The sequence below is a fragment of the Stenella coeruleoalba genome (genome assembly GCF_951394435.1).
Source record: "Stenella coeruleoalba genome assembly, chromosome: 12".
Classification (NCBI taxonomy): Eukaryota; Metazoa; Chordata; class Mammalia; order Artiodactyla; family Delphinidae; genus Stenella; species Stenella coeruleoalba.
Window position 1 is genome coordinate 42,263,912 of NC_137158.1, and position 18,632 is coordinate 42,282,543.

Consider the following 18,632-nt stretch of genomic DNA (forward strand, 5'->3'; position numbering starts at 1 on the left):
TTAAACGTGAATGGATTAAATGCTCCAACCAAAAGACACAGGCTTGCTGAATGGATACAAAAACAAGACCCATATACATGCTGTCTACAAGAGACCCACTTCAGACCTAGGGACACATACAGACTGAAAGTGAGGGGATGGAAAAAGATATTCCATGCAAATGGAAATCAAAAGAAAGCTGGAGTAGGAATACTCAAATCAGATAAAATGACTTTAAAATAAAGAATGTTACAAGAGACAAGGAAGGACACTACATAATGATCAAGGGATCAATCCAAGAAGAAGATATAACAATTTTAAATATATATGCACCCAACATAGGACCACCTCAATACATAAGGCAACTGCTAACAGCTATAAAAGAGGAAATCGATAGCAACACAATAATAGTGGGGGACTTTAACACCTCACTTACACCAATAAACAGATCATCCAAAATGAAAATAAATAAGGAAAGAGAAGTTTTAAATGACACAATAGACCGGATAGATTTAATTCATCTTTACAGCACATATTATCCAAAAACAGCAGATTACACTTTCTTCTCAAGTGCGCATAGAACATTCTCCAGGATAGATCACATCTTGGGTCACAAACCAAACCTCAGTAAATTTAAGAAAACAAATCATATCAAGCATCTTTTCTGACCACAACGCTATGAGATTAGAAATGAATTACAGGGGAAAAAACATAAAAAACACAAACACATGGCAGCTAAACAATGTTACTAAATAACCAAGAGATCACTGAAGAAATCAAAGAGGAAATCAAAAAATACCTAGAGACAAATGACAATGAAAACACAACGATCCAAAACCTATGGGATGTGGCAAAAGCAGTTCTAAGAGGGAAGTTTACAGCAATACAAGCCTACCTCAAGAAACAAGAAACATCTCAAATAAACAAACTAATCTTACACCTAAAGGAACTACAGAAAGCAGAACAAACAAAACCCAAAGTTAGCAGAAGATATCATAAAGATCACAGCAAAAATAAATGAAATAGAAACAAAGAAAACAATAACAAAGATCAATAAAACTAAAACCTGGTTCTTTGGGAAAATAAACAAAATTGATAAACCAATAGCCAGACTCATCAAGAAAAAGAGGGAGAGAACTCAAATCAATATAATTAGAAATGAAAAAGGAGAAGTTACAACAGACACCCCAGAATTACAAAGCATCCTAAGAGACTACTACAAGCAACTCTGTGCCAATAAAATGGACAACCTGGAAGAAATGGACAAATTCTTAGAAAGGTATAACTTTCCAGGACTGAACCAGGAAGAAATAGAAAATATGAACAGACCACTCACAAGTAAGGAAATTGAAACTGTGATTAAAAATCTTCCAACAAACAAAAGTCCAGGACCAGACGGCTTCACAGGTGAATTCTATCAAACATTTAGAGAAGAGCTAACACCCATCCTCCTCAAACTCTTCCAAAGAATTGCAGAGAAAGGAATATTCCCAAACACGTTTTCTGAGGCCACCATCACCCTGATACCAAAAGACAAAGATACTACAAAAAAAGAAAATTACAGACCAATATCACTGATGAACATAGATGCAAAAATCCTCAACAAAATGCTAGGAAACAGAATCCAACAACACATTAAAAGGATCATACACCATGATCAAGTGAGATTTATCCCAGGGATGCAAGGATTCTTCAATATACGCAAGTCAATCAACGTGAGACACCATATTAACAAATTGAAGAATAAAAACCATATGATCATCTCAATAGATGCAGAAAAAGCTTCTGACAAAATTCGACACCCATTTATGACAAAAGAACTCCAGAAAGTGGGCGTAGAGGGAACCTACCCCAACATAATAAAGGCCATATACGACAAACCCACAGCAAACATCATTCTCATTGGTGAAACTGAAAGCATTTCCTCTAAGATCAAGAACAAGACAAGGATGTCCACTCTCACCACTACTGTTCAACATAGTTTTGGAAGGCCTAGCCACGGCAATCAGAGAAGAAAAAGAAATAAAAGGAATATAATTTGGAAAAGAAGATGTAACACTGTCACTGTTTGCAGATGACATGATACTATACATAGAGAATCCTAAAGATGCCACCAGAAAACTACTAGAGCTAATCAATGAATTTGGTAAAGTTGCAGGATACAAAATTAATGCACAGATATCTCTTGCATTCCTAAACACTAGTGATGAAAAATCTGAAAGAGAAATTAAGGAAACACTCCCATTTACCACTGCAACAAAAAGAATAAAATACCTAGGAATAAACCTACCTAGGGAGACAAAAGACCTGTATGCAGAAAACTTATTATAAGACACTGATGAAAGAAATTAAAGATGATACCAACAGATGGAGAGATATACAATGTTCTTGGATTGGAAGAATCAATATTGTGAAAATGACTATACTACCCAAAGCAATCTACAGATGCAATGCAATCCCTATCAAACTACCAATGGCATTTCTTACAGAACTAGAACAAAAATCTTAAACTTTGTATGGAGACACAAAAGACCCCAAATAGCCAAAGATGTCTTGAGGGTAAAAAACGGAGCTGGAGGAATCAGACTCCCTGACTTCAGACTATACTACAAAGCTACAGTAATCAAGACAATATGGTACTGGCACAAAATCAGAAACATAGATCAATGGAACAGGATAGAAAGCCCAGAGATAAACCCACACACCTATGGTCAACTAATCTATGACAAAGGAGGCAAGGATATACAATGGAGAAAAGACAGCCTCTTCATTAAGTGGTGCTGGGAAAACTGGACAGCTACATGTAAAAGAATGAAATTAGAACACTCCCTAACACTATACACAAAAATAAACTCAAAATGGATTCGAGACCTAAATGTAAGACCGGACACAATAAAGCTCTTAGAGGAAACCACAGGAAGAACACTCTTTGACAGAAATCACAGCAAGATTTTTTTTGATCCACCTCCTACAGTAATGGAAATTAAAACAAAAATAAACAAATGGGACCTAATGAAACTTAAAAGCTTTTGCACAGCAAAGGAAACCATAAACAAGATGAAAAGACAACACTCAGATGGGAGAAAATATTTGCAAACGAATCAACAGACAAAGGATTAATCTCTAAAATATATAAACAGCTCATGAAGCTCAATATTAGAAAAACAAACAACCCAATCCAAAAATGGGCAGAAGACCTAAACAGACATTTCTCCAAAGAAGACATACAGATGGCCAAGAAGCACATGAAAGGCTGCTCAACATCATTAATTATTAGAGAAATGCAAATTAAAACTACAATGAGGTATCACCTCACACCAGTTACAATGTGCACCACCAGAAAACCTACAAACAACAAATGCTGGAGAGGGTGTGGAGAAAAGGGAACCCTCTTGCACTGTTGGTGGGAATGCAAATTGATACAGCCACTATGGAGAGCCGTATGGAGGTTACTTAAAAAACTGAAAATAGAATTACCATATGATCCAGCAATCCCACTACTGGGCATATACCCAGAGAAAACCATAATTCAAAAAGACACATGCACCCCAATGTTCATTGCTGCACTGTTTACAATAGCCAGGTCATGGAAGCAACCTAAATGCCCATCGATAGACGAATGGATAAAGAAGTTGTGGTACATATATACAATGGAATATTACTCAGCTATAAAAAGGAATGAAATTGGGTCATTTGTAGAGACATGGATGAATCTAGAGACTGTAATACAGAGTGAAGTAAGTCAGAAAGAGAAAAACAAATATTGTATATTAACGCATATATGTGGAACCTAGAAAAATGGTACAGATGAACCAGCCTGCAGGGCAGAAATTGAGACATAAATGTAAAGAACAAACGCATAGACACCAAGGGGGGAAAGTGGTGGGGGGTGTGATGAATCGGGAGATTGGGATTGACATATATAAACTAATATGTATAAAATGGATAATAAGAACCTGCTGCATAAAAAAATAAATTCAAAAATTCAAATTTCTAAAAAAAGGAAAAAAAAGAGTAAAATATGCAATAAAATTTTTGAAAAACAAAAAACAAAAATATCATTTAGTTTTACATTGGTAATTCTGAATTATTCAATATCATGAACTCTATATTCACTCAGCCTAGCAGCAATGATTCCTTATTTGGGGACTCTTTCCTTTATTATACAATACCATAATGTTTTTTAATTTATCATGAAATTTTCCAAAAATGAACAAACAAAAAATCAAAATAAATGACAGTGATACTCTATGTAACTCTCACACAGCTTCAACAATTATCAATACGTGGCCAATCTTATTTCTACTGCCTCCACTTTTCTTGATTATTTTGAAACAAAACCCAGACATCCTATCATTTGCCATAACAATTCAATACCATAGCATTTTTAATTAGCAGGATTTTTTCATTTAAATGACAATAGTCCTTTAAAAATAATTCTGAAATATTGAAAATCTTGTACCAGAGGATACTGTTATTATTTTGTATTCCCCTTATTAACAAATAATGTCAAATAACACTAGCACCTTCTTTATGCTTTCATGTACCATATATTTCATCTACTCGTTCTCTAAGTATCACCAAAGTACAGTAATAGTCTCTCTTATTCAAGCTCAGTATTTCCCTGCAACATGGAAATCTGACAGTTTATCTTTTTGCCTTCATTCTTTAGAAAGACTGCTTTTTATTTAGTCTCTTTTCTTAAAAACTAATTTATTAATATATCTCTTTCTCTAAAAAACAATCTTCATTTTATAATATTTCTTTTATTCAGAATTCTAATTCAGATAAACATTTACTGTTTTAAAAGCTCTAAAATAATAAAATTCCAGAGACTCCTATTATGGCAAATTCTTATTGCTCAGAAGTGATTTTAATTAAAACAAACATATCTGCAGTAATGCTTTAAGAATTCAGGTATCAAAAGTGTTAAGTTTAGGGCTTCCCTGGTGGCGCAGTGGTTGAGAGTCCGCCTGCCGATGTAGGGGACATGGGTTCGTGCCCCGGTCCGGGAAGATCCCACATGCCGCGAAGCGGCTGCGCCCGTGAGCCACGGCCGCTGAGCCTGCGCGTCCGGAGCCTGTTGCTCCGCAGCGGGAGAGGCCACAGCAGTGAGAGGCCCGCGTACCACAAAAAAAAAAAAAAAAAAAAAAAAAAAAATCCATGCTACATTCAAGAAATTAGCAGAAGACAAGTATAGCTAGAACACAGAGATGAAGTAATACATAAAAAGAGTAAAGAAGATGGAATTACCATAGTCTTGTATGGTATGCTAAAAAAGCTGGCATTTTTCCTGTATAATGGGAAGCCATCACAGGTTTTCAAGCAAGAGAAATATATGATCAAACAAGTATTCTCAATTAGCAGATAGTATGCAGGATGAATCAGAAGGTTTAAAGCCAGAGGTAGGCAGACCATTGTAAAAGTTCTGGGAAGGACTGCTGAAGGTCAAAATTAGAGTAAATAAGGTAAGAATGGAGGGAATGCATTCAAGAGGCCATCCAGATATAGACTTATCTACTGTGGTCAAATATATATATAGAAACACTGTGGGCATTAAAGAAGTATTTGATGAATAAATGTGTATGCACATATGTGTACATGTAAATAAGAGAGTGCTAAGCAGACAGCCAGAGAAACAGCTGAAGATGACTGAGGTTTCCAGTGAGTGAAAGCAAGGCTATTTACACCACACCTTCTACTACCCCTGCCCAAGAAAAGAATAATACTGACAATGAGCCAGCTAGCAAGTAAAGAATAAATTCATTTTGGATGTGTAGATTTTGAAGTGACTACTGGATAGCCAGGAGAAGATGAACAAAAGGAAATAAAGTGCAATTTAGAAAAGAAAACATCACTACACAGGCAACTGTTAAAGTCACAGAAGTAAACGTGATCAAAAAGAGAGCACAGAAGAGCTGAAGATGGTAGCCTAGGCTCTTTCACATCATGGCACCTACTTAATGTTAACATTTATATTGCTTACCAGAGTCAACTGACAGTGCTCATGGGCTGCCACTGCCCCAAACTCCACCAGTGGCTGAAGAACTTAGAGGATTAGTAATAGGACCCATAACCTATTCACAGTAGCCGTGCCACAGGGATTGGGAAGCCCTTCTCTGCTGAATGCCACTACCTTCAACAGGCTGCAGGAGAAACATTTAAAGGTCCTTGATAATAGGTAAATCTAGATGTGAGACACTACAAGAAAATTGGTCTGACTTCTAAAAAAAAAAAAAGAAGAAAAGACTCATAAAAAAGGTAGGGTTGGGGGATAGTCTACTCAAGACATGTAACAACTAAATATTATGCACAAAAACCTTATAGATTGTAGTTTATAAAAAAACAGCTACAGGGCTTCCCTGGTGGCGCGGTGGTTGAGAGTCCGCCTGCCGATGCAGGGGACACGGGTTCATGCCCCAGTCCGGGAAGACCCCACATGCCACGGAGCGGCTGGGCCCGTGAGCCATGGCCGCTGAGCCTGCGCGTCCGGAGCCTGTGCTCCACAACGGGAAAGGCCACAACAGTGAGAGGCCCGCATACCGCAAAAAAAAAAAAAAAGTTCACCAGAAAGCAACGATCTCCTTCTAGAAGGGAAGGAGAAAAATATAAATATTTTGTCATTCTCTAGTCTAGCACTATCAAATCAGATAGAACTAGATCATCAACCTGCTCCTTTAGGTACACTTTCAGATTTCAGTCTTCATGAAATCATCTCAAATCATAAGTATCAATGAGAAAACAAACACTCAAAAAAGAAATCCACAAGTCAAGATATCAAAATCAACACTTAAAATTTAAATATATACTAGTTTTTCACCATACTCCTGAAAGTTCAGCCAAACTGCTGTGGCCTCTCCCGTTGCGGAGCACAGGCTCCGGACGCGCAGGCTCAGCGGCCATGGCTCACGGGCGCAGCCGCTCCCCGGCATGTGGGATCCTCCCGGACTGGGGCATGAACCCGCGGCCCCTGCATCGGCAGGCGGACTCTCAACCACTGCGCCACCAGGGAAGCCCAGGAACCTTCTTTCGATAAAGTTTAAGCTATTACATGTTTTTCTTGGCTGATCTTAAGTACTATGATAACAGAGAATGTGATACTGTGATATAATAAGAAAACATATCGTGGGGTCTTCCTCAGGGGTTCCTCGCTCACAACTCCTAAAATCCTTGTAATTTCCTAAGTGATTAGAGCATATGAGCATCTTTTCTTATAATATTTGGTTTTTATTCCTGGAATAGCTTCAGAAGGATAAAAATAAAAGAAGCTCTTTTGTTATTCATAACAAGCCCCTTTCAACCACACCTGAGTTTATGTTAATGAAGTGACTTTTGGAAAGTCCTTAGAGAACCACTTGATGGGGACTGGTTGCCTGGGGAACAAACCAAGTAATCAGAACTTTGAGCATGCCCACCGCCACCCCAACCCCAAATGGGGCCCTGGGGATTTAATTATTCACCAATGGTCAAGGATTTAATCAATCACACCTACATAATGAAGCCTCCATAAAAATCCCTAAAGTACAGAATTCAGAGAGCTTCTGGGCTGGTGAACAAGAACACATCCACTTGCTGGGATGGTGGTACACCCCAAAACTCCACAGGGACAGAAGCTCTTGTGCTTGGGACCCTTCTGGACATAGACCTAGCCCTATATATTCTTCATCTGACTGTTCATTTGTATCCTTTAATATATCCTTTGTAATAAACCAGTAATCTAGTAAGTAAACTGTTTTCCTGAGTTCTATGAGCCATTCTAGTAAATGACTGAACCTGAGGAAGGGGTTGTGGGGACCTTCAATTTGTAGCTGAGTCAGAGGTTGTGGGCAACCTGGGGGACCCAACACTTGCCACTGGCATCTGAAGTGAGGGGCAGTCTTGTGGGACTGAGCCTTTAACCTGTGGGGTCGAAACTGAGTTAAATTGTAGGATGCCCAGCTGGTGTCGGAGAATTGGCCAGTATGGGGAAAAAACCTGCACATCTCTGGTGTCAGAAGTAATTTGGGAAGTGTTGGGTGTAAGGGGAGCTGTGAATAGAGAGATAAACAGAGTTTTTCCTTTCAGATAGTCTATTTCCTAATACAGTAAGTATCCGTGCTAGAATCCGAACCATTTGAACCATTATAATCCACAATCACTGAAATACACTTGAAAAAGCAAATTCCTTTAAATGACTTTACTTGAAACTTTAATCAACATGACATATATCATAAAGTAAAAAGTCAGCTATTAGCTATAAAGAATTAATTTTTTTTAGAAGTTTCCATATAGGTTAACCTGGATTAGTCTGTATAAAAATTCAGGTAAACCTAATGTTGTCAGATGATCCATTTCATAGGAATATCAACCTAAGATCAAATTCTAGTCACTAAAAAGCTAAAAAACAAAACAAGAAGTTAGGAAAATAAAGCTGTTGCCCAGACAAGAACAAAGATAAATACCAATAATAGGGACTTCCCTGGTGGCACAGTGGTTAAGAATCCGCCTGCCAATGCAGGGGACACAGGTTTGAGCCCTGGTCCGGGAAGATCCCACATGCTGCCGAGCAACTAAGCCCGTGCACCACAACTACTGAGCCTGCGCTCTAGAGCCCGCGGTACAACTACTGAGCCTGCACTCTAGAGCCTGTATGCCACAACTACTGAAGCCCGTGTGCCTACAGCCCGTGCTCCGCAACAAGAGAAGCCACTGCAATGAGCAGCTCGCACACCGCAACAAAGAGTAGCCCCTGCTCGCGGCAACTAGAGAAAGCGCGCATGCAGCAATGAAGACCCAATGAAGCCAAAAATAAATAAAATAAATTTATTAAAAAACAATAATAATGAATCAAGTCATAATTTATGAGAAAAAAAGCATTTTTCTTTTAGCATTAAATCACCTTTGAAACATAAAAATTTATGCTATCCAGTACCACAACACATTTATAATAAGAGTTATAAAAATAGCTACATTTATATAGTACTTAGTATAAGGTAGGTATCGTTCTTTGAGCCTCAACCACATTAACTCTTTTAATCCTCACAACGTGCTAGGAAGCAAGTACTATACTCTCTCCATTGTACAGATGAGGACACTAAAAGCAGAGAGGTTAGATCACTCTAGGTCACACAGCTAGTTAAGGGGCAGATCCAAGATTCACCAGGATCTAGGAAGCCTGGCTCCAGAGTCTGTGCTTTTGGTCACTACAGCTTCACTTCTTCTTATCCCCCTTCTGCAAAAGGGAATAGCACGTGTCAAGGCTCAGAGGCAAAAAAGAACGATGAATTTGAAGTTTGGTAAAGCTGGTTTAGAATAGGGGAAAGCAAGTTAAAGCTGAATGAAAAGAAGGCAGGGCCGGTTCAAACAGGAACAGGTAAGCCACATTAAGGAAACTGGACTTCATCCCAAGCAGAAAAGGATTTTAATCAATCTGTGTTTTTGTGAATAGTTTGGAGGTGAAGAGGGAACAAGGAGACTAACATTAAAAGGCCTTTGCAGTAATTTAAGAGATGACTACAGTCTAAATTAGAACGGTGGCAGAAGAAATAAAAAGTAGATGGAACTGAAAGATAATTAGGAAACAGTATCAACAGAACATGCGGTTAAGAAACAAGAGAAAGTAAAGCAAAAATGATTCTCACTTTTTGACTTGGACAACTGGGTGACAGTGGTGCCATTCACTGAGCTAAAAAGAACAGACTGGGGAAATTTCTGTAAATTGAAGTTGAGAGAACTTGTTTAAATGGAGATGTCGAAAAGGCATTTGGATAAACCTAGAGCTTAGAAGGAAGATGTGGGCTAGAGACAGAGAGTGAAAAAATTTAGAAATGAAACTCATGACAATAGCAGAGAGGACAGAACCCTGAAGAACATCATTGAAGGAGAAGAACCTCCACAGTATTAACAGTGTATACTACACTACATGATGCTTAACACTGCTCAGTGGTTTCTAATTATGTTACTTTACTCTGGTCTTCCCAACTAACACAAACGTCACTGAAAGCAAGGACTCGTTCTATTAGGGCTTTGCAACTCCCCAGCTTTTAACATATCAATGGCTAGTTGTGGGGTACTTAACCAACTGAGATATGCGAAAGGGATACATAAAATATAATTGACTTTAGGAAGTTCCTTTTTTTAGGGTTCCTCTGATCTTTCAATTTGCCCCAGGCTTTTGCTCCCCTCCACACTTGCTGCACTGATTGCTGTAACTCAGCAAAGAAGTTGTTGGTAATTGATGATGTGAGACTTACACAATGGTTCTGTGGTAGACTCTCTCATTCTCAACACCTATAAGCAAATCCAGTTGAAATTAAGAGAAAAATGGAGGCGTCTTATTTAAGATAATAGACACAGTTTGTTCTATTGCATTTTACTACAACAGTAGAAATGTTTATATTTTTATATTATACTGTCAAATCACAAAATACTTGTTGTGTTTGGCCCTCGGTCTTTTCCACACTGATTGATCTTCCTGATCTCTCTTTCCTTTATTCTTCTCTACATCAGACAAGGTTGACCTTTCCAGAAATTTTGTGAACACTCTACTCTAGCCTGAGGTCAAAGCTCTCTGCTCTGCATTCACCAAGCACATTTCTGTACTATACACATGACACGAGGTCAAAGCTGAGGTCAAAGCTCTCTGCTCTGCATTCACCAAGCACATTTCTGTACTATACACATGACATGCATCATATACCACTTCGTAAGGTAACTTTTCCATAGTATGTGATTTAAAGAGCTTAGATGATGGAATTATACACCTATTACATTGATGCTAAGTCACACAGCTAAGAAATTACTTATACCCTCATAGTACCAGTTTTTGCACCTGTTAATTAAGAATAATACTAACGTTGCACAATTTTCAAGATAAATGAGATCACATATGTAAAATACCTAGCACAGTGTTATAGCTGAGATATAGTCTTTGCCCTACAGAAGTTCACCAGAGAGTAGAGGAAGTAAGTAATGTGCACAGTTACTAAATATAAGGTATTATGTGAAAAAGTGCCTGAATCCCATCATTTAAAATATTTTTACAACCATCAATTTAATCCTATCTTTCTCAAAGAAGTTTAGGTGAGGGAAAGGGACTGCAGGGTGGGAGAAGAGTCCTCTTATGACCTGATATGAGCAATACTTCACATCTTTTATATCACTAATTAGGATAATCTATTGAGATTATCATAGGTCATGAAAAGAAACTAGATGGTTTCCCCGATAAGATCAGGAACAAGGCAAGAATATCTGCTCACTCTACTCCTGTTGAAAATCATACTGGAAGTCCTAGCCAATACAATAAAATGTGGAAAGGAAATAAAAAGTACACAGATTAAGAAATAAAATTGTATTTGTATAACTGTCTGGAGAAAATCCAAAGAACAAGAGAACTCCTGGAACAAATAAGCAATGATAGCAAGGTTGCAGGATACAAGGTTAATATACAAAAGCAATTGCTTTCTTATATACCAGCAATGAAAAGTTGGAATTGAAAATTAAATACACAATAATATTTACAATAGCACCCAAAAAAATGAATTACTTAGGTATAAACCTAACAAAACATGTGTAAGATCTATACAAGGAAAACTATAAAACTGAAGAATCAAAAAATATCTAAATGAAGGGAGAGATATTCCATGTACATGACTAAGAAAACCTAATATTGTCAAGATGTAAATTCTTCTCAATTTGATCTATAGATTCAACATAATCCCAATCAAAATCCCAGCCAGTTATTTTGTGGACACTGACAAACTGACACTCAAGTTGATATGGTATAATCACATTGGAAGACAGTTTGGCAGCTTCTTACAAAACTAAACATACTCTTATCATACAATCCAGCAGCTGCACTCCTTGATATTTATCAAAATGAACTGAAAACTTCAGTCCCCACAAAAATCTGCACACAAATGTTTATAGCAACTTTATTCATAACTGCCAAAACTTAGAAGCAGCCAAGATATCTTTCAGTAGGTGAATGAATAGATTAACTGTGGTATATCCAGATGGTGCGATATAATTCAACACTAAAAAGAAATGAGCTATCAAGCCATGAAAAGGCATGGAGGAAGCTTAATGCTTATTACTAAGTGAAAAAGGCTCAACTGGGGCTTCCCTGGTGGCGCAGTGGTTGAGAGTCCGCCTGCCGATGCAGGGGACACGGGTTCGTGCCCTGGTCCGGGAAGATCTCACATGCCGCGGAGCGGCTGGGCCCGGGAGCCACGGCCACTGAGCCTGTACATCCGGAGCCTGTGCTCCGCAACGGGAGAGGCCACAAGAGTGAGAGGCCCGCGTACAGCAAAAAAAAAAAAAAAAAAAAACCTAACCTGAAAAGGTTACGTACTGTATGATTACAATTATGACATTCTGGAAAGAGAAAACTATATAGACAAAAAAAGATCTGTGCTTGCCAGGGGCTCAAAGGAAGGGAGGCAGGGATAAATGGATGGAGCACAGGTGAGAGACAGGAGGGAAGGGAGCAGGGCAGAACCATTAAAAGAATAACACAGCTGTTGAGGATATGGCAAATACTGGTTAGAACAAACTAGGCCCAAGATGGAGGAAGAATCTACTTCCAGTAGATCCTGAGCCTCAATATACGCTCATTGTAATACACCCACAGGTGCCATGACAGTTCCAAGGCTGACCCTAAAAGGCCAAAAAGTGGGCAGTGGCCCAATTCCTAGAAATCCCCACCCCTTCTCCAAGATAGTTAGAATATTCTTCCCACTTGTTAGCCTATGAAATTACCCAGCCCATAAAAACTAACCACTCCACAGCACGGGGCCACTCTTGCCTTTGGAGACATCTGCATTGTGCCTATGGAATGTGTATCTCTCTAAATAAACTTGCTTTCACTTTACTATGGCTTGCTCTTGAATTTTGCCCTGCACGAAGCCAAGAACCCTCACTTGGCTGCCCGTCCCAGGAACTCGCCCAAGACCTGTGACATGACCAACCTCTTGTGCCCCATTCTCCTGCAACAGGGGATATGTTTAGAGCAGTAAAATTATTCTGTATGATACTGTAATGGTGGATACATGTGATTATGCATTTTGTCAAACCCACAGAATATACAACACAAAGAGTGACCCTTAAGGTAAACTGCGGATTTAGTTAATAACAATGAATAATAATGGCTCATCAATTGTAGCAAACATACCACTAAAGCAAGATGTTAATCATAGGGAGATGGGGGTGGGGAGGATAGGGTTGAGGCAGTAAAGGGTATATAGGAACTCTCTCTACTTTCCACTCAATTTTTCTGTAAACCTAAAGCTGCTCTAGGGACTTCCCTGGTGGTGCAGTGGTTAAGAATCCGCCTGCCAACGCAAGGGACATGGTTCAAGCCCTGGTCCGGGAAGATCCCACATGCCGCGGAGCAACTAAGCCCGTGCGCCCCAACTACTGAGCCTGCACTCTAGAGCCTGCGAGCTACAACTACTGAGCCCACGGGCCACCGCTACTGAAGCCCGTGCGCCTAGAGCCTGTGCTCTGCGACAAGAGAAGTCACCACAATGAAAAGCCTGCACACCTCAACGAAGAGCAGGCCCCGCTCGCCAGAACTAGAGAAAGCCCACGCGCAGCAACAAAGACCCAACGCAGCCAAAATAAATTAATTAATTAAAGAAAGAAAGAAATTACTTCCAATCTATTGTTGGTAAATAGAAAATATCCTCCAACTGGCCAGTGAAAAAACCAAAAGAGGGACTTCCCTGGCAGTCCAGTGGTTAAGACTCCGTGCTTCCAATGCAGGGGGGTGCAGGTTCGATCCCTGCTTGGGGAACTAAGATCCCACAGCCTGCCTAGCGTGGCCAAAAAATTTTAAAAAAAAGAAAAGAGAGAGAAAGGAGAAAGGGCATAGGAGGTAAAATTGCAGTTAACTCAATAAAAAGCCTGAAACTCCTCTAGTTAAGAAGAGCAGCTCCTCTGAATAGAAGGAAAGTGAAAGAAATAGTGAAATTGGGTTGATCGTAAAATGGAGTGATCCTGTGCAGGGCACAGAGTAGAAACTTAATAAATATATACTCCCCTAACTTCACATAGGTGTATATCCTTAATATACAGTATAATATGCAGTCACTTGATATCAATACAAATATAATTTCCAGAAGACATAAGAAAACCATTCCTCTACTTCCCATTCAGAATCTATCTGAAAACTAGCCATGTTATTAACTTTAAGAATACAACACTGTTAGCTGCTATAGGTCTTAAAAAAAAAAAAAACCCTACTCAAGTATCATCTGAAGAAAGTTCATAAATGGTTTCATAAATTCAAAGAAAGTAATATCTGTGATATCTGACACCTAAATGGCAACATATTTGTATTTTTTTTAAAAATCAAAGAAGTATTACCCAGGAAAGTTATGTCATATTATTTTCTGAAAAATAACTCATTAAGAAAGTCTCTATAAAAACATATTTTACAAATGTGTGGGATCTGTCTGTTTCTCTACTGAAACAAGAACTAACTTGAGAGAAGAGCATATTAACAAGTTCTGAAGAGAGAGGTAATTAGCATATTGGAAACTCAAGATTTTTGGCACATGGGTCTGTCCTCCAGTCATGAGTCATGGACTAGGCTGCCTATTTATTGTGAAGCAATCTTTCAGTAAAAAGGGCAGCAAGGAAGAATACAACATGAATAATGACTTGGATAACTTCTGAGGAAGAAATCATAGTGAGAAAGTTAGATAGCATATACTATACATTATGCTAATGCTCTTTTCCTTTTACTCTTACTGTTTAGTTAACAGCAGAGAAACTGAAATTTAGTCCTTAGTTCTATTTAACGTTTTCCATTTTTTATGGATTTTAGTAATACTGAATAAAATTATTCAAGTATTAGCTTGGCTTTACGTTTTGTGAAATGCACCATTATAAATTATTTTGTGATAACATTTGTGAAAACCTCTCACCTGTCACATACCCACCCCAGCACACACACACAATGACACCAGAAGGCAACACTCTGCTTTACCTTCTGCTGAAAAGTCTGCTACCTCCAACGCTTGAGGTCCATACACGAAGCCCTCCTGGAATCTATGAACACAGCAGAGGCAAAAGGCAGAGAAGTTTATGTAGATTTAAAGTTACACTGCCCAAAACATAAAATGCCAAACGCCTACCACAAGTCTACATATCTGCCAAGGATATCAGATTCTGGATTTGACAATGAGTAAATCAACACTATACTGATATCATTCAGAGTTCATTATACATTATGCAGCTAATTACCTGAAAAAAAACAAAAGTTGAGCCTTAACTAATATATATTCTCACCAATATAGGTGATTTACACTATCAAAAATGTTAATAACAAATTTTTAAAATCATGTGAGAGAGCCAATACATATATAAGGAATATATAAGAAATTAAGTAGAAAAATATACTTCACATAATGAAGTGTGATAGACTCTACAGCTCAAGGTACATTCTTTCTTAGGACCGGAGACTGCTGGGAATATAGGAGAAAAACAATTAGAAACAGACATGCATAGGGGAAAGGGAAAAGTAGAACTGTAAAGATATTCTAATGCCAAGATTTAATTTAAGTCTGACAGCAATGTTGAAATGAGTCAGATATTACATATGCTAAGCAGTATAGGGGAAATCTACCTTGTTCGAATCATATGAAATATAAACATGAAATGCTTTTCAGAAAACATTCATGTAAAAAAATTAAGAATTTAGGGACTTCCCTGGCAGTCCAGTTAAACTCTGCGCTCCCAATGCACAGTTAAAACTGCATTTTTAAACTCTGCGCAGTTAAAACTCTGCGCAGGTTAAAACTCTGCGCTCCCAATGCAGGGGGGCAAGTGTTCAATCCCTGGTCAGGGAACTAAGATCCCGCATGCCCCACAGTGCAGCAAAAAAAAAAAAATTAAGAATTTAATCAGGTGTATAGCTGATTCACTTTGTTATAAAGCAGAAACTAACACACCATTGTAAAGCAATTATACTCCAATAAAGATGTTAAAAAAAAAAGAATGAGATACAAATAAATTACACTATATAGCAAAAAAAAAAGAATTTAATCAGGTAAAACATTTAGATCTCAGATTTCATTTCATTCTTTGCTGATGTTGGGCTTAAAGACTACAAAATGCAGCTAGTATATGAGAAAAGGAGTCAGATAAATTTTACTAGCTATTAAATTTAAAAGAGGGAGGCATGCTATCTTTATGTAATATCGAGAAATCCTTAAAAATACCATCAAACAATGAGGAAAGAAAGAACGAAGCATTGTCTTAAAACATGATGATATGTCGGGCTTCCCTGGTGGCGCAGTGGTTGAGAGTCCGCCTGCCAATGCAGGCGACACGGGTTCGTGCCCCGGTCCGGGAAGATCCCACATGCCGCGGAGCGGCTGGGCCCGTGAGCCATGGCCACTGAGCCTGCGCGTCCGGAGCCTGTGCTCCGCAACGGGAGAGGCCACAACAGTGAGAGACCCGCGTACCGCAAGAAAAAAAAAAAAAATCCGCCTGCCAATGCAGGGGACTCGGGTTCGAGCCCTGGTCTGGGAAGATCCCACATGCCCGTGCGCCACAACTACGGAGCCTGCACTCTAGAGCCTGCAAGCCACAACTACTGAGCCCACGCACCACAACTACTGAAGCCCTCACACCTAGAGCCCGTGCTCCGCAACAAAGAGAAGCCACCGCAACGAGAAACCCACGCACCACAACGAAGAATAGCCCCTGCTCACCACAACTAGAGAAAGCCTGCGCTCAGCTATGAGGGTCCAACACAGCCAAAAATAAACTTATTTTTAAAATAGTAATAATCACAGAATGTTATATTTTGCAAAAATTTAAATCAGTGCATTTGACATAAATTAACAATTTAATAAAAGTTGTTAACTAAGAAACACAGGGAATATAGAGTGCCAAGCCAAAAAATTTGGGGAGGAAACCCAAAGAAGCAAAGCAAAAGGCTGAGCTGGTCAAAAGAGCCTAGAGTAACAGACAGGGCTAAATGGCAGCCAGTAGGTCACAGTCTCCAAGAGATGGTTGTATCGTGTTACTAATTTAGCAGTTTGCCCAGTACTCTCTGCCTTGGGTGTATCTTAATTCCCAAAACAACCTTATAGACTACACCCTCCTCTAACACAGTGCTTGTGACATTTTAAGCTAAGGACCTGATACACAGTAACTACTTTCATATTGCATATATTTTTAAAAACCTGAGATAAGATCCCACCTAATAAAACAATAATGGAGCAAAAGCTTATCTAGTATGTATGATGTGCCAGGCACAGTTCTAAAGCTCTACAAGTACTAGCTCACTTGGTCTTTACAACTCTGAGATAAGTTCTGTTATTATCCTCACTTTACAGATGAAAAACTGAGACACAGGGAGCTTAAGAAACTTGCCTAGGGACTCCCCTGGTGGTCCAGTGGGTGAGACTCCACGTTGCCAAAGCAGGGGTCCCGGGTTCGATCCGTGGTCAGAGAACTAGTTGCATGCTGCAACTAAGTTCGCATGCCACAACTAAAAGATCCCGCGTGCTGCAACAAAGATCCCGCATGCTGCAACTAAGACCCGGTGCAGCCTAAATAATTAATTAATTAATTTAAAAGGAAAAAAAAAAAACTTGCCTAAATGCACAAAGCCTTAAATGGCAGACCTGCGATTCAAACCCAGACTGTCTACTTCTAGACCACACTCTTAGTCACTGTATCATCCAGACTATGGAATTAAAATCACACAAACCAAGCACTTAACTATAGGTAAAAAGTTAAACAATTAAAAACTGTTCTTAAGTATTCAATCATGTTATATATATTCTTCAGCATTTGCGACATTTCCTTGGAAAATTAAAATTCAAATGATTGTTGTACAAAATATGTTAAAAATGAGAAATGCTTACAATACAAAACCAAAAGAAAAAATTTAAAAACAAAAAAAGGCCTAAAAAAGACTAAAGAACATATATCCAAATAACATTCAAATAATATTGGTGTTAGAGTAGCAAAATTGAGTGATTCCATTTCCATTTATTAAAACGTGTTGTCATATGATTACACAACTAAGACATTTTTAAATCTTCAAAAAAATTCAACACAATGGATACTACCACATACCAATTAGGATGGCTACTATCAAAAAAAAATTTTTTTAAGGAAAAAAACAACAAGCGTTGGCAAGGCTGTGGAAAAGTTGGGACCCCTATATACTGTTGGTGAGAATGTAAAATGGTGCAGTTGCTATAGAAAATACTATGACAGTTCTTCAAAAGATTAATAATAGAATTACTACATTATTCAGCAATTCCACTTCTGGGTATATAGCCAAAGGAGTTCAAAGCAGGGATTCTCAAAGAAATATCTGTACACCCATGTTCACAACAGCCTTATTCATAACAGCCAAAAGGTGGAAGCCACCCAAGTCTCCATCAATGGATGAATGGATAAACAAAATGTGCTATATACATACGATGGAATAGTATTCAGCCTTGAAAAAGAAGAAAATGCCTGCACATACTACAACATGGCCTAACCTTGAGGACATTACGCTAGATAAAATAAATAAGTCCCAAAAGGACAAATACTGATGATTCTTCTTATATGAGGTACCAGAGTCATCAAATTCATAGAGATAAAAAGTAGGATGGTGGTTGCCAGGGGCTGGGAGAAGGGGAAAAATGGCAAGTTATTCT

General features: G+C 38.6%; 1 protein-coding gene across 2 annotated transcripts in view; it reads right to left on the minus strand.

The window, feature by feature from the left end:
• CDK19 (cyclin dependent kinase 19) overlaps positions 1-18,632 on the minus strand; it is a 179,609-nt gene that overhangs the window by 127,594 nt on the left and 33,383 nt on the right. Inside the window, exon 1 of one of the 2 annotated variants that reach the window (XM_079939306.1) lies at positions 14,951-15,348. The exons of the other annotated variant lie outside the window; for it this stretch is intronic. The gene's annotated coding sequence lies outside the window, so the exon portion shown is untranslated. Of the gene's footprint in view, positions 1-14,950; positions 15,349-18,632 lie in introns of those variants that run through there. 2 annotated transcript variants of the gene reach the window in all.